The sequence below is a fragment of the Neovison vison genome, chromosome 6 (genome assembly GCF_020171115.1).
Source record: "Neovison vison isolate M4711 chromosome 6, ASM_NN_V1, whole genome shotgun sequence".
NCBI lineage: Eukaryota > Metazoa > Chordata > Mammalia > Carnivora > Mustelidae > Neogale > Neogale vison.
In genome coordinates this window covers 69,130,586-69,145,108 of record NC_058096.1, presented here as the reverse complement: position 1 = coordinate 69,145,108, position 14,523 = coordinate 69,130,586, and the positions used below count along the sequence as shown (strand labels likewise).

Sequence of the window (14,523 nt, the reverse complement as noted above, 5' to 3'; positions counted from 1 at the left end):
TAATACTAACCCTGCAGAAAACTTCAATTAGTGCTTAGTCTCCCACAGCACAATACATATCACGTAGGTAGAATATAACTCAGTAAAAATTTAGCAAGGTGAATTTTTTTATTCTACACATTCCAGATGTATATTAAGAAATACAATATTTAAAAAATGAAACTATTTCATTCAAGTTGAAAAAGATGAATTTTTGCCCATATTAATCCAGCCTAATTTCATGAAGCAAGAACTGAATCAGGGTTCAACAACAGATTTGAACTGCGTGGGTCGCTATATGCAGATTTTTTTCAATACAGTACTGTCAATGTATTTTCTCTTCTTTATAATTTTCTTAATAACATTTTCCTTTCTCTAGCTTATTTTCCTGTAAGAGTACAGTGTTATAATACGTATAACCTCCACAATATGTGTTCATTGACTATTCGTGTTATCAGTAAGGCTTTTATGTCATTGGCAAGGTTTTTGGTCAACACTAGGCTATCAGTAGTAAAGTTTTTGGGGATTCAGAAGTTATATGTGGATTTTTCACTGCAGGGGTGAACGGGGGGAGGAGGTAAGCAACCCTAACCTCCACAATGTTCAATACAGCACAACTGTACTGCTAACGTTAGACAAACCATGAAACCTAAGGTAGAATAAAATTACTTTTGGTTCTTGCTTTATTTAACTGCAGGGAAAAAGGTATCTAAGCCTCTAACCGATCAGTGTATTAATATTCATTTCTCTGAGCATCTCTATAAGCCACTTTCCTACTCCTAATCAGATTCTTCCTAAGACAACATAAAACACTTCGAGAGGAATATAACCTCAATTTTTTTAATTTAAATTCAATTAAGTAACATATAATGTATTATTTGTTTCAGAGGTACAGGTCTGTAATTCATCTGTCTTATATAATATCCAATGCTTATTACAACACATAACCTCAATTTATATGTGTCAGTTTACTTCAGAGGTGCAATCAGTTTTACACACAACATTATCCACATGTAAAACATTATTAAATATTATTTAAGTCATTTCTAGAATTAGTTTAGAACGCATGTGCATCTACAAAGATCCTTGGACTTTGAACTCAAGCTGTGCTGTTTTGTCTCATGGATAAGCCTGGGTTAGCTCTTAACAATTTACAGCCAGTAAAACAGACGGGGGCTTAGCAGTCTAAAAAAAACAAGGCACCAGGGGGCGCATGGCCTGCTCAGTCAGTAGAGCATGTGACTTTAGATTCGTGAGTTTGAGCCCCGCACTGGGTGCATAACTCGTAAGTACGTAAGTAAAATAAGGCACCACGGCTCTTAAGTCTCTATAAGTTAAGTAGAAGGTAGAAAATATTAGGTATATGACAGTTGGGGGTGGGTATAGATGCATCCATTCGTTAACTCCTTTTTATATATTCATTCAACAACTTATCAATTTCCAACTATGCAACAGACAATGGGGATACAAAGTTAGAAAGATACAATCTTGCCCTCAAGAAGCTCTTACCAGGGGATAATGTCAAGGAGGAGGTATGGAGCAGGGGAGAAGCAGCAGCAGCTCATACTCTACATGGCCATCCACATCTTAGCCCCAAGAATTTCAAATAAATCTTAGTGTTATTAATTTTTTTTAAGTTACCTTTTAAAAAAGTTCTTATTTATTTATTCCTTTACTTTCTATACCACAACATGGGGCTCAAACTCAAGATTCAGAGATCAAGTGTCCCATGCTTTTTAGACTGAGCCAGCCAGGCACCCCTGTTGGAAGATTTTAATCTAAAATGTGTATGGTACCTTTTAATTTAACTATTTTATTTTACTTAATCCACAACAAAATACAAACCACCACCACTAGGTTCAGATAGGCTGCATGCCTTTCCCACCTCTTGAACCTCTTAGCTGTGGATTGTGGGCAAAGGGGAGTCAGTCAGCTCTGTCCCACTCACTCAGTACATTGCCTCTTTTATCAGTCAGCTAGCAAATGGTAGCACCAGGGTGGCAATTTCCACTTACAAGTCCACTGTTTTTTGCTTTTCTCCCCATATTAGTCCTCAGCACAGGATACTTTGTAGGGCATATACACAGAAGATTCTTAAAATCCCCAATGAGACAGAAATGTCTTTCTCATTTGTAGCCATCTGCCAAAGAGCTGAACAAAAGGGACCACTTGGCCTTAGTGCCCTTTAATCCTCAGCACTAAACCAGTAGACATTGCCCCATTTATAGCTGAAGCAATTCTGAGGAGACACCACATTGTCATTCACCTTTACCTTTGGAATCTTTCAGCACTTGGGAGTCAGCCTGAAAGATCTGCTTAAGACACCATATTTAAATCCTTAGCCTTAACTTTTCAATTCCCTTGTCTTCCCAGAACAATCCAGAACAAGCAGTATAATTGCTCGACCCAGTAATGTATTTTTGTCTCATTTTTATCATTTGTCTCTGAGAAACTGAAATTAGTTGTTCTTTACATTTTACATATTTCTGAAAGACACAGAAGCCTTTAATGATAGATTGATTTTTACAAATCCAAAAGTTGACTGAAATACACATACTAAAATCAGAGCCAGGGAAAAGCATTTTTACGTGTTTATCCAAGAGTATGAACTATAGATAAATGCACTGTAAGAAATAGGGTTCCTCCTTTTCTGTTTGTGTTTTGGGGTTAGGAAGGAACTGACAGAGTAAGCCAAGATAAGACTATGATTCAACATGGACTACAGAATAAAGCCCAAATCCCACAACCTCATACTCAAAATGCTCCACAACCTTCCCTAAATGCCTTTCCAGTCTCATCTCCCTGCACTTCCCCCAAAATGAACTAGAATATTCACCCTTAGCTGCACTTGCACTGCCCTGCCACACCTCCATTCTGGGGTTCAGTTGCCCCCTGTGTCTGGAACACGTCCTCCTCTTCCTCTCCCTAGTGACTGGTGAGCACCTGCCATCCTTCAGTGCTTCCCTCCTTCAAATTCCCCTCCCCCCATTATTTGCTTTATATGACAAATGCTCCCTTATTTCAGATGGCTTACAAAATGCATAAAACATCAGAAGACAGTATTAATCATCAATCCCTTATCTCTGTCCTTGCTTGCCCTAATTGCTACAATGGAAAGTGAGCCTTCCTCTACCTCAGGCCCATCTCTCTTGGTTTCTATCATTCCTACAACATGTGGCACCAACTGCCCTGTGCTGGAGCTAGGAACTCATTCCTCTTAACCCTCCTATAAAACTTCAGAGGGCAGAGAAGGAACTTTCCGCCATTGTGTACATCCTACCTTTCAGCTCAGAGCTTACAAACTATTCCAAAAATATTTGTTGAACACAGTTTAACATTACATCCAGATTACCAAAAATAAAAATCCAAGCATATACTCTGTGAATATACTAGTCATTCATACTTGGTTTGGGGTCAACTCCTAACTTCCTCTAGCTGATGCTGGCTGTTCAGCTTTCCATGGGTGGAATGGCCATAGTGGCTAAACAGCAGTTATTTATTTAAAAGTATGTAATAAAAGCAAAGGACTGATTTCTTGGAGAACAAGGGGGGGGGGTATGGAACTGATAAGGAACTTCCAGGGAACAGCAACCACTTAAAGAAGACTAATTAAAAAACAAAACAATGGGGTGCCTGGCTGGCTTAGTTGGTAGAGCATGTAAATCTTGATCATGAGGTCATTAGTTCAAGCCCTACGTTGGGTGTAGAGATTACTTAGAAAATAAGCTTAAACAACAACAACAAAACCTGAAACATCAATTTTGTGAAGATAGTACAGTTTCAAAAGAAAACCATTTCTTTCTAGCTCATCTATCACACATTCCCTTCATTCTAGTCCACTGTTTCTCAATGTGTCATTACCAGATCAGCAGCCTTGGCCTCACCTGGAACTTGCCAAAATGAAACTCTCCAGCCCCATACCAGACTTAAAGAAGGAGAAACTCTGGAGTTGGGACCTAGAAATCTGTTCTTCACTAAGCTCTCGAGGTGATTCTTAGGCATGCTCATGTTTCAGAACACATTCAAGTACCTGCAGCTTCCTGAATAGGCCAGCTCTTTCTAGTCTCCATGTTTTCTCCCCTACTGAACCTTCTCTAAGGAATGCTTTTTCCTCCATCTATTCTCTGTAGATTGAACTTGTGTTTTCAAGGCTGGGGTCAAAAATCTTGACACCTTCCTCAACCCACTGATCAAAATTAACCGCTCTCGACCTGGGCTCCCCCAAAGCTTCATTCTGCCCTTTCACCCAGTGATCACTCTTGTCCAAGGGTGTCCATGTGTCTGCCTGCTCCATCTGACTGAGAACGCATGAATGTAGGGACATGTCTCACTCACAGCCTAGCCCCCAATTCACCTCCTTTTATTCAGCTGCAGCCCTTGGATTTTTTCAGAGTAAAGAAAATTATTCTTCTGCAGCAAGCCTCTGACAATGAAAAGACTGTTGAGAGGCATCCAAACCCTCTCGCCCTAATGGAGATTAATAAATATCTTATCAAGAGGGATCTGGGTGGCTGGGTGGCTCAGTGGGTTAAAGCCTCTGCCTTCAGCTCAGGTCATGATCCCAGGGTCCTGGGATCGAGCCCTGCATGGGGCTCTCTGCTCAGCAGGAAGCCTGCCTCCCCCTCTTTCTGACTGCCTTTCTACCTACTTGTGATCTCTGTTAAATAAATAAATAAAATCTTTAAATTTTTTTTTTTTAAAGAGGGATCTGAAGTTTAGGGGGCAGTTGTTGAAGGCACCTCTGGCAACAGAGAAATCCCTTAAAGAGCTCCATAGTCAAGACTTAGCTACAAACCAAATATAAATTTGAAATTATTCCCTCTGACCAAAGAATATGGATTGAAATAAGCACAGATTTGGAGCTAGACTGAAGATCCAAGAGGACAGGGATCCTGTATCTGTCTTGGCTATGACAATATGACAATATGACAAACTGTTAATGCTGAGCCCTGACAGTTTGTCAAATACTGTGAAGACACAGATGTGTGTTCCATCCCTGTCTTTCCAACTAGGTAACCTCAAGCAGGCAAGTCATTCTCAAAGTCTTGGCTACTTATCAGTGAAAGGCAGCAAGGTCAGAAAATTATTATAACTATCAATAAATACCTTACTCCTTACCTTATAGTTTCCAAATTGCTTTCACATTCTCTGTCTTGTGTGATCATTAAACATGCAGCTGCAGAAAAGAACTCCCTTCTCATGGGGTCAGACTTTGACCTCCCATCCATGCCCCTGATCATAGGCCAATGGATTTCAGATATCTAAATTTTAAATTACCCAGCTCATGTTGATTGATCACTACTCAGTCAGAGATTCTCAAGTTACCTTTTTCCATTGATCTTGAGTTTAACTTGGGCTGTATGAGGATAAGAAAAGGGATAAAGCAGGGGTGCCTGGGTGGCTCAGGGGGTTAAGCCTCTGCCTTCGGCTCAAGTCATGATCTCAGGGTCCTGGGATTGAGTCCCGCATCGGGCTCTCTGCTCTGAGGGAGACTGCTTCTTCCTCTCTCTCTCTCTCTCTCTCTCTCTCTCTCTCTGCCTGCCTCTCTGCTTACTTGTGATCTCTCTCTCTCTCTCTCTGCCAAATAAATAAATAAAATCTTAAAAAAATAAAAGGGATAAAGCAAATAGCTATTATTGTTGTTTTTCCAAAATTAATTCACTTGCATGACAACTTTGCTAAAAAGCATCATTGAATTTATGTGAGCTGTGTTTCACAGCTGGTACCATGAACATAGTGCCAGCTGTTAACACTGACCTAATAACACTTAAACTCTGCCAGAACTAGGCCACTCTTGAAAACACCATCTGAACCAAAAGAGTGTCCCAGTGAACCTAAAGCTGAGGAGAGAGGAAGGAAAAAGCAGACTTCATCAGGACAAAATGCTGTGAAAGCCTTTGGATTAAAGAATTCAGGAGTCTGAGAAATTTGGGTTTATTCCCAGAGGTTATAAATACTAACTTGATATTAAGCTAAAAGTTCAATTATGTACTAACTTGGTACTGTATTCCCACCAAATTATTGATAAATAGCAATTAAAACCTAAGCAGAGACCCACTTATCAAACCTCAAAATTCTACTTTGCATTGATTTTTATCTATAAACAGTAAGTACACTTCAAGTATATATCATCAAGGACAAAAAAAGGAAAGCAAATATAGCTACAAAGAATGGCATTTAAGATGACAAAGTGAAATGAAACAAAAAGTTTCCTTGTGCCTTTGATCATTCACTGTAAGTGAGTTAGTTCTTCTGAACCTGCTTTTCTTTTAACAATTTAATCTAGGTTCTGAGCACCAGCTATGGAAACAATGTGTGAATTCAGCCAGCACTTTCTATCTAATGTATTCAAACTGTTTGATAAACATCAGTTTTAGGTCACAGATTGTCATGCATCACTTTGGATTTTACAATTGTGATCTGTGGGATAGGTTTACTCTTTAATTCATAGAGTGCAGAGGGCCCTACATGAGCATTCATTGTAGGGAAGAAGGTTTAGGCAAGACGACCTTGGTCCAAGGCTTAATTACCATGACTGATCCTCTTCCACACATTTACCAATGTTTCGATTCCAAATTCAATCCAAATTCTATTTTGACAGCATGATTACAATCTTGTTTCTTGGTTCTCCAACAAATTGAAGGAGATTTCATCATTTCTTGAGTTTAAAAAAATGCTTCATTTCCTAGATCTTTAAACAATTTGAGTTTTTCAATAATAAAATAAATAGGGTAAATGCCAACCATTCCCCTAAAAACCTTTTGCTTTTTATCACGAAGAAGTTCCCCCATAAACCTTTCACCTTACAAAGACATCCATCTACCTTACTATTGGAAAAGACAGTTTCTCATATTTCCTCTGTGGTTGGCTTGGATTTTTTGAAGGAGGCATGTCTATGTGAAGTGAGTTATCACCCAAATATTCCCGTAGCTTTATAGTTCTGAATTTCTTAAAAATTTCTTATAAAGTCTAAGTCCCCTCACACTGGACTTTGTGAGCAAATAACCTGAAACTCTCCTAAAAAAATAAAATACTCTCTGATAAGGAGCACCTGAGTGGCTCAGTCAGTTAAGCGTCTGACTCTCAGTTTCAGCTCAGGTCATGATCTCCGAGTCCGGAGATGGAGACCTACGTTGGACTCGATGCTCACAGAGTCTGCTTGCCCCTCTCCCTCCCCCTACAACTTGTGTATAGGCGCTCACACTCCTTCTAATAAGTAAAATCTTAAAAAAAAAAAAAAAAAACAACTTTCTGATAAAACAAGTGTTTGAAACAAGAAACTCTATAGTCATCACTCTAACACACACCCTTTCTGTGCCCACAGTGTTACTAAAAGGCAACTTGCTTTTACAGAAGACATGTTACATACTTCTCACCAAAAACAGCCAGTAAGTACTTTGAGACACAGGAACACGGAAAAGAAGACGATCAAAGTTGACACAGCCTCACATCTCATGATCTTTTAGGTCAGCAAAATTTCCAGCAAACTTGTACAGCCATTTTATAACCTATAAACCTGCCTACAGTACAAAGGCCTCTTTCTCTTGGTCCCTGATTTTCATCATCATCAGAAGAAAACGTGGATTTGGATCTTTGTTCAGGGAAAGAGCTGGGTGGTAATAATGAGTTCTTGGATGTTGAGAAGAATTGAAATGGGCGGAGGCCAGAAGCCGGTGGCCTTTCCTTTCCTATCTAGTGCACATGCCCTGGGAAAGCACAGAACCAGGAAAAGGTGAAGCAGAAGCAAGCGATGGAAACAGGACTTAGCACAGGGAGGAGAAGAATCAGCGGGATTCCATTTCCAGACACGCATGAGGGAGTAATTAGGTTCATCAAGAAGGTTGAGGGGAGGCACTTTCTCAAGGGCAACTCACTGGTCAAATCTGGGGACTGCCAGTCCTGACTCTAAATTATTTGTCTCTGACCTGGGGCCTTCCCTGAGGTCTCTACACCCATCTCCAATTGCCACAAGTCCACACTGACCTCAGAACTTACTGATCTTGAGGATCCCAGAAGAATGAGTTCAGGTCTGGATTCTCCCTGGGGTTTTTGACCAGGGTTCAAAGACCTGAAATCAGGATAAGGGTCAAGACCCACAGTTATTCCAAGAGCTGCCAGCAGTAAATCCTGCCACCCCAGGGGAAAAAAATCATTACAAACATGATCACCCGAGAGTCCTTAAACTCATACACAAAGTGAATTTCACACACCCCCAACTCAGAAGCATCTCCTGGATCTCTACTCCAATTCACCTTCATTACCACTGCTCTACCCCCTGAAAGAGGACAGAAGCAGAACAGAAATAGCTTTACGGTGCATCCAGAGAAAGAGTTGCTGATCACCTTATAATGCCTTGAGGGTAAAAAAGGAAATAAAGACTAGGTGGAATAATTTTTAAAATAAAAACAAGGGGCACCTGGGTGGCTCAGTGGGTTGAAGCCTCTGCCTTAGGCTCAGGTCATGATCTCAGGGTCCTGGGATCGAGCCCCGCATGGGGCTCTCTGCTCAGCAGGGAGCCTGCTTCCCCTCTGTCTCTGCCTGCTGCTCTGCCTACTTGTGATCTCTCTCTCTGTGTCAAATAAATAAATAAAATCTTTAAAAATAAAAAAAATTAAAATAAAATAAAAACAAAAGCTGGGAAGATTCACCACTGCTGTTTTGCTTTCAGATTAAAGTCTGACTCAGAATATGGAGTTTCACCACAGCTAAAATCTGTCATCATTCTCAGCATCTATTAGAGTTACCACAGATAAAGCTTTGCATTTTGTTAAGCTATTTAATTAAGTTATTTGAGCTCTCCGTGCCTGAAGACAGGCAGGCCTGGGATCAAAACTTACCTCAACATTTGTCAATTGTATGACCTGAGAAATGTAACTTTATCTAAGTCTCAGTTTTTCCATCTGTAAAGTAGGAGTAAAGATTTAATGACATATCACTTATAAAGTGTTTAGAACAGTGTCTGGTGCATGGAACATATTCTATAATCCTAGTTACTAATATTACCATTATTATTTTGAGAAAGATCCAGAATACAGTCATTTTATAATAGTGCTAGGGTATATTATTCTAGAATGCAATCTTTGGGGCATTTTTTTAAGTGTATGAGACATTATCTTCAACATACTACCTGACTTTGCATTTGGTTGTCCAACCAATTTTGACTATACTACGATTAAAAAAAAAAAAAAAGGTAATCCCTCTATACCTGGCCAACCCTTCCCCTCCCTCTGGCAAACCATCTCTCAAGCTCTGTCTCTCCTCTCGACCACTCTCTCTCCCTGACTCCTTTACAAGAATAAGCATCACTTACCAGTTGAAGCTGGTGGTCAACTACACTGTGAATGTTAGTGTAAAAATGTACTATCAACAGCTCCATCAATGCTGTGCACAGCCCAATGAAAAGGTTGTGTTTTGATTTGCAAAATGGTATCTGCAACATCTGTTCCAAGTAAACAAATATCTCAAACCACCTCTTGACCTTATTTTGGGTTCAGAAACACTGTCTTCTGTCTTATTTTTCCAAGTAGAGAGTCTGATCACAATTCTCTCTCAACCTTACCCCCACAGCCATTGCTCTTCACCTACTGGTAGTGTAAAATATATCTCCCAAATACACACGCAGTCCAAGGACTTTGGGCCCCTATGTTTATGTCTTCTGTTCCAGAGAAGGTAGGCTACCACGTCCTTTCCAGACTCCTCCTCAACTCCATCGTGCAGACGCCCAGGACTGCAGCCTCACCCTCCTCACTCTATACTCAACCTGGAAATGACAAGTCATCCCTTGGGTCTCATCGCTTCCAATAACACAGACATCCTCCCATTGGCCACCAAGTTCCCCCATTTAGATTGGCCTCTGAGGGTTTTCGATCCACAGTACAGCTCTAACTAGAGCGCCCTGTTGCCAATTCAAATTAATCTTGAGGCAAATAACCTCAAAAAGTTAGAGATAATGAAATGAGCTAGTAGTGAAGAGATGGTGTAGCCAGAGCCTCTGTTCACACTAACTAGCTTAGTTAAGCATAACTCACTTTCTCTTCTTATAATGAAGGGATGGTCTGGATAAGGCACTACCTGATAGCTCTAAGATCCTAAATGCCCACCTTCCCCATGCCAAAAAAAAAACCACTTATTTATTCATGCAACAACTATTGAGTATCTAATCTAATACTGCTGAACTGCATGCCTAGCATTGTGAGGGATTAAAGATCATCCCCCCAAAAGCTTGTCATCTAGAATATATCAACTTTAAGAAACGTTAAAAGATAAAGTCACAATCAGAAGTACTTATAAGGTAAAAACATTATAAGCCCGTTATCAACACACCAAGTCTGAAACTGATTTTCAATATGTCTTTTCTTCTCTGCATCTAGTCTTTTACCAAAAGCTTTTTACTTTTCCTTTACATCATTTCTTAAATCTGTGCTTTCCACTAAGCTCTTAAGGGTCACATGCTTAAATGCAGGCTTGGGCAACTCTCCGCTCTGTTACGATTTTACCCCTTCACCAGCATTCCCCAAACAGATCCATGAGCTCTCATCAAAATATGAGAATCACCCCATTAGGCTGGTTTGACTTGGCCACTGTCTTGCTATTCCTCTAAGGTGGCCTCCCCCGTATTACACAATATCCACCTTAAATCCCTATACAAGGGGTGCCTGGGTGGCTCAGTTGGTTAAGCGTCCGACTCTTGGTTTTAGCTCGGGTCATGATCTCGGGGTCATGAGATCCACCCCTGCATCATGCTCTGCACTCAGTGTGGAGTCGGCTTCAGATCGTCTCCCTCACCCCACTCTCTATCTCAAAATAAGTAAAAAAAATCTTTTTAAAAAATCCCTTTACAAAACGAGCCATACTTCACCTCCCACGAACAGTGGCTGAGAACATACTTAGTGCCTGGTGCTGGATAGAATGTCTAAGTCATAGGTTTTAAGTTCTAAGAGCTTACAAACTGATCAGGAAGTTGACACGTGCTAAAATATAATAATCAGGGATACTAAAGATGACGCAGACACCAGCAGCACAGACAACAGTAATACATGCTATAGGGTTTGGAAGAGGGAGAGCTACTTTCTGGCTGCAGTAATTAAGGAAGTCTCCAAGAAGAGATCACACCTGAGTTACACCTCGCAGTGTGGGCAGAACTTCAGGAAAGGAGGCAAAAAGGCATTCTAAGCCAAAGGCCAATGTGACTGAGGCTAGAAAGGAGGGAGGTTTCAAAATCAGCAAATTTGTAGGTGGGGCTTGAGTGAGAGGGCACTTTTTGAAAGGTTTTTTTGGGGTTCGATCAAGCTTAGTAATAGGAATGACTAATTTTCAGATTAAACCAGAGTAAAAGAAGGTAGAAGAAAAAAGTAATGTTTAAAAATCTACCCAAACTGTAAAGAGAGTATTATCAGGGGGATGGTAAAAAGAGCCCTAAAATCAGAAAACCTGGGCCCTAGGCCCAGCTTTGCCAAGGAGGGGCTCCAGCAGCCACAGCAAGTCATTTAACCTCATTGGTCTCGGTTTTCTCATTTGTAAACTGAAGCAGCTGAACTGGCTGACCTCGAAGGTCTCTAACAGTCCAAAACTAAACCAACTGTATATTATTTCTGCCATTAAAACATTCATCATGGGAAGGGGAGAGGCTGGAGGGAAATGCAGATTTCTGTGTTCCTTTTTCATATAGGTTTCTTTTCCTGAACTAAAAATTTCTTTTTTCCTAAACTCATTAATTCTCTATATATGTCTCCCACATCATAAGTTTAACTTTACCTAAATAAAGTTCAGTGTGTGCCCCCGATCTAAAATTTTATGACTCACAAGTTATCCAAGAAATTTGTGCAACGCAGTTGTAGCCTCCCACAAGTGTATCCAATACCGCAGCCCCAGGGTAAAATATCTGGGTATGAGCCGTAAAATGTGACAGGGTAAATAAAGGACAGAAAAGTGAGAACTCTTGTTGCTCATCTAAAATATCGCTTTCTTTTAATAGCACCAAATTAAACCTGAAATAACCGTAATGTAGAAAAGTAAGGGGCAGGGGTGGGGAATCTTACATTTTATAAAAGTTTCTACTTTAAAATGCTGCTGAAACGCGTAAAGTGTTTGGCACTGAAATTCGCTGAAAGTTGAAATTTTTTACGCCGCATCCAGAGGCCTCCTGGAAGGCAGCAAAACCAGAAACCACGAAAGCGATTTCACTTCAGCCCTATTGATCCTATGCACCAAAAGACCAAAAGCAAATAAAATCACTCAGCAGAATTCGAGTGGAACAGGCTGGATCAGAAAGCCTCGGCAGCAGCCACCCAAAGTTTAAAAGCGACAGGGGGATATAGAAAAGTTAACAAAATGCCTAACTTCAAGCACGGAATCATAATTCAGTTCACAGGCTTACTGTGTAAGCAGCATAAATGCATGATTTAACACCTGCCCGCACTCCATGCTGCTGGGACTAGGCAGGTGCGCACCCAGAGGGCTGAGGACGCCGCACTGCACAGCCGGGCGCGGGGAGCCGCCTCTCGAAAGAGGGAAATCGGAGAGACTCCCCTCGAGCCGCTGTGCGCCAGCGAAGAAGTAAACCTTTGTTTTCTACTACCGTTCCAGCCTTCCTCTCAAACCCCACCGCCGCGACGCGTACCTGCCGCAGCCGTCGAGCCCGCAGCTCCCGTTCGGGTCCCGAGCACTCCCAGCTCCACTCTGCGGATACCTCTCCGCGGCCGCCGAGCTGCTGCGCTCGCGCCACTACGCATGCCCGGCCGGCATCCAGGCCAGCAAACTCTAAATCCATTTGCCAGGTTTTAGCTGCGGCTCCTAGGGGAGAGGACCCAAGCCCCGGAGCCTGAGTTCCGCCCTAGAGTGGAAGACAAGTTGCAGATGCTGGGAGAGGTGGTTGGGCGCTGCGGCAGCGTTATCCCTATTACCCTCAGTTACTCAGTACGTACTCCACCAAACCTAAAGCTAACCATCTACATAATTGGAATGAGCTTAGCTGAGTGGTCCTAAAACTTGAGCCTGGATCAGAATGAGCTGGAGGGCTTGTTAAAACACAGATCCCGCAACAATTTTTTCAGATTCAGTTTGTCCACAGTGAGTCCCGAGGATTTACATTTCTAACACTTTCTTAGGGGAAACATGCTACTAGTTCTGGGACCACACATTGCCAACCCCTGGTCTAGAAAAAAGATATTTGATATTAAAACAGGAACGTTCTTTCACCACCCCCCCTTCTAGGATTTCACATAACATTTCCTCTTCGTTTAATGTCCACACCTGTTTTAAAAATACATACATACAGCTCACGCTCAAACAAAGGTGGGACATTTCCTCTAGCATGTGCGTCAGGTAAATGGAATGCATCCTAAAGAGTTTGGGCATACTTTTTCTGTAGCATAATCTACAGCTGTGGTCCCTTCAACTCTCTCCAGGCAACAGGAGAGTTCCTATTTTGCTGCCTCATTAACTCAAAACCCTGTGTGCCCCCTTAGTGTCTAGGGCAATACCGGGTATCAGGGGGACCAGAGAGATGAAGAAGAAGGATGTTGAAATTATTTTAGGAACCCAAAGGAAATGATAAGCAACTAAATATAGAAGTAAATAAGTCAATAAGGATTTCTACCTGCTTTCTAACTAGAGAAATCAGTGAATTTAGTATCCTTATCTAACCCCAGATAAGGACTACATAAATTCTCACAAAGTATTTCTTAAAAAATCAAATACACCTCTGCTGTATAACCTAGCCATTCCATCCATAGGTATTACCCCAGAGAAATTAAAACATACATTTACACAAAGACTAACACCAATGTTCATAGAAGCTTTTTTTTTTTCCCACAATAGGCCCCAAACCAAAAGAAACCCAAATGTTCATCAACAGATGACTGAATAAACAAAATGTGGTACATCTATGGAGTGGAATAATACTCAGTAACAAAAGGAAAGAATTATTCATATAGGCTTCAACATAGATAAATCTAAAATCATTATTATGCTGAGTGGAAGAGCCCAGAGACAAATGTATGATTCCATTTATATAAGAAGTCCAAACTAACCTATAGTGACAAAAAGCAATTGAAAAATCACCTGGAGTCAGGGGTGGAGGGAGGGATGAGCTGCAAAGGGGCAGTAAAAATCTTTTGGAAATGATGGGAATCTTATCTTGATTGTAGTAGAGATTTCACAGGGACATACAGCTATCACAATTAAACTACATACTTTAAACTTATGGAATTCATTTTACATAAATTATTTCCTAATAAAAATAAGAAAAAAATTAATTAAATATTCCTATGAGCTCTTTACTTAGTGGGAATATTGATCAAGATAAATTCATGAGGAAGCATAGACCCTAGATATGGTGTAATCTGATTTGAAAGGAAGGCAAAAAAAAAAAAAAAAAAAGAAAGAGAAAAAGGAAAAAAAGAAAAAGATAAAAAGAAAGAAATCATCCTCTGTAGAAAAGCAAAAAAATAATCAACATAAAATGTCTGAAACAACTCATCTCTAAAAATAAACAACCTCAAGATGTCATTTGTAAAGCTATTGCTGATTAAAGTATTTCCCAAA

General features: G+C 40.6%; 1 protein-coding gene across 2 annotated transcripts in view; it reads right to left on the bottom strand.

The window, feature by feature from the left end:
- Positions 1-12,693, bottom strand: part of PLS1 (plastin 1) — a 116,789-nt gene extending 104,096 nt beyond the window's left edge. For both annotated transcript variants that reach the window (XM_044251540.1, XM_044251539.1), the window contains exon 1: positions 12,599-12,693. The gene's annotated coding sequence lies outside the window, so the exon portion shown is untranslated. The remainder of the gene's footprint in view (positions 1-12,598) is intronic.
- Positions 12,694-14,523: the final 1,830 nt, after the last annotated feature.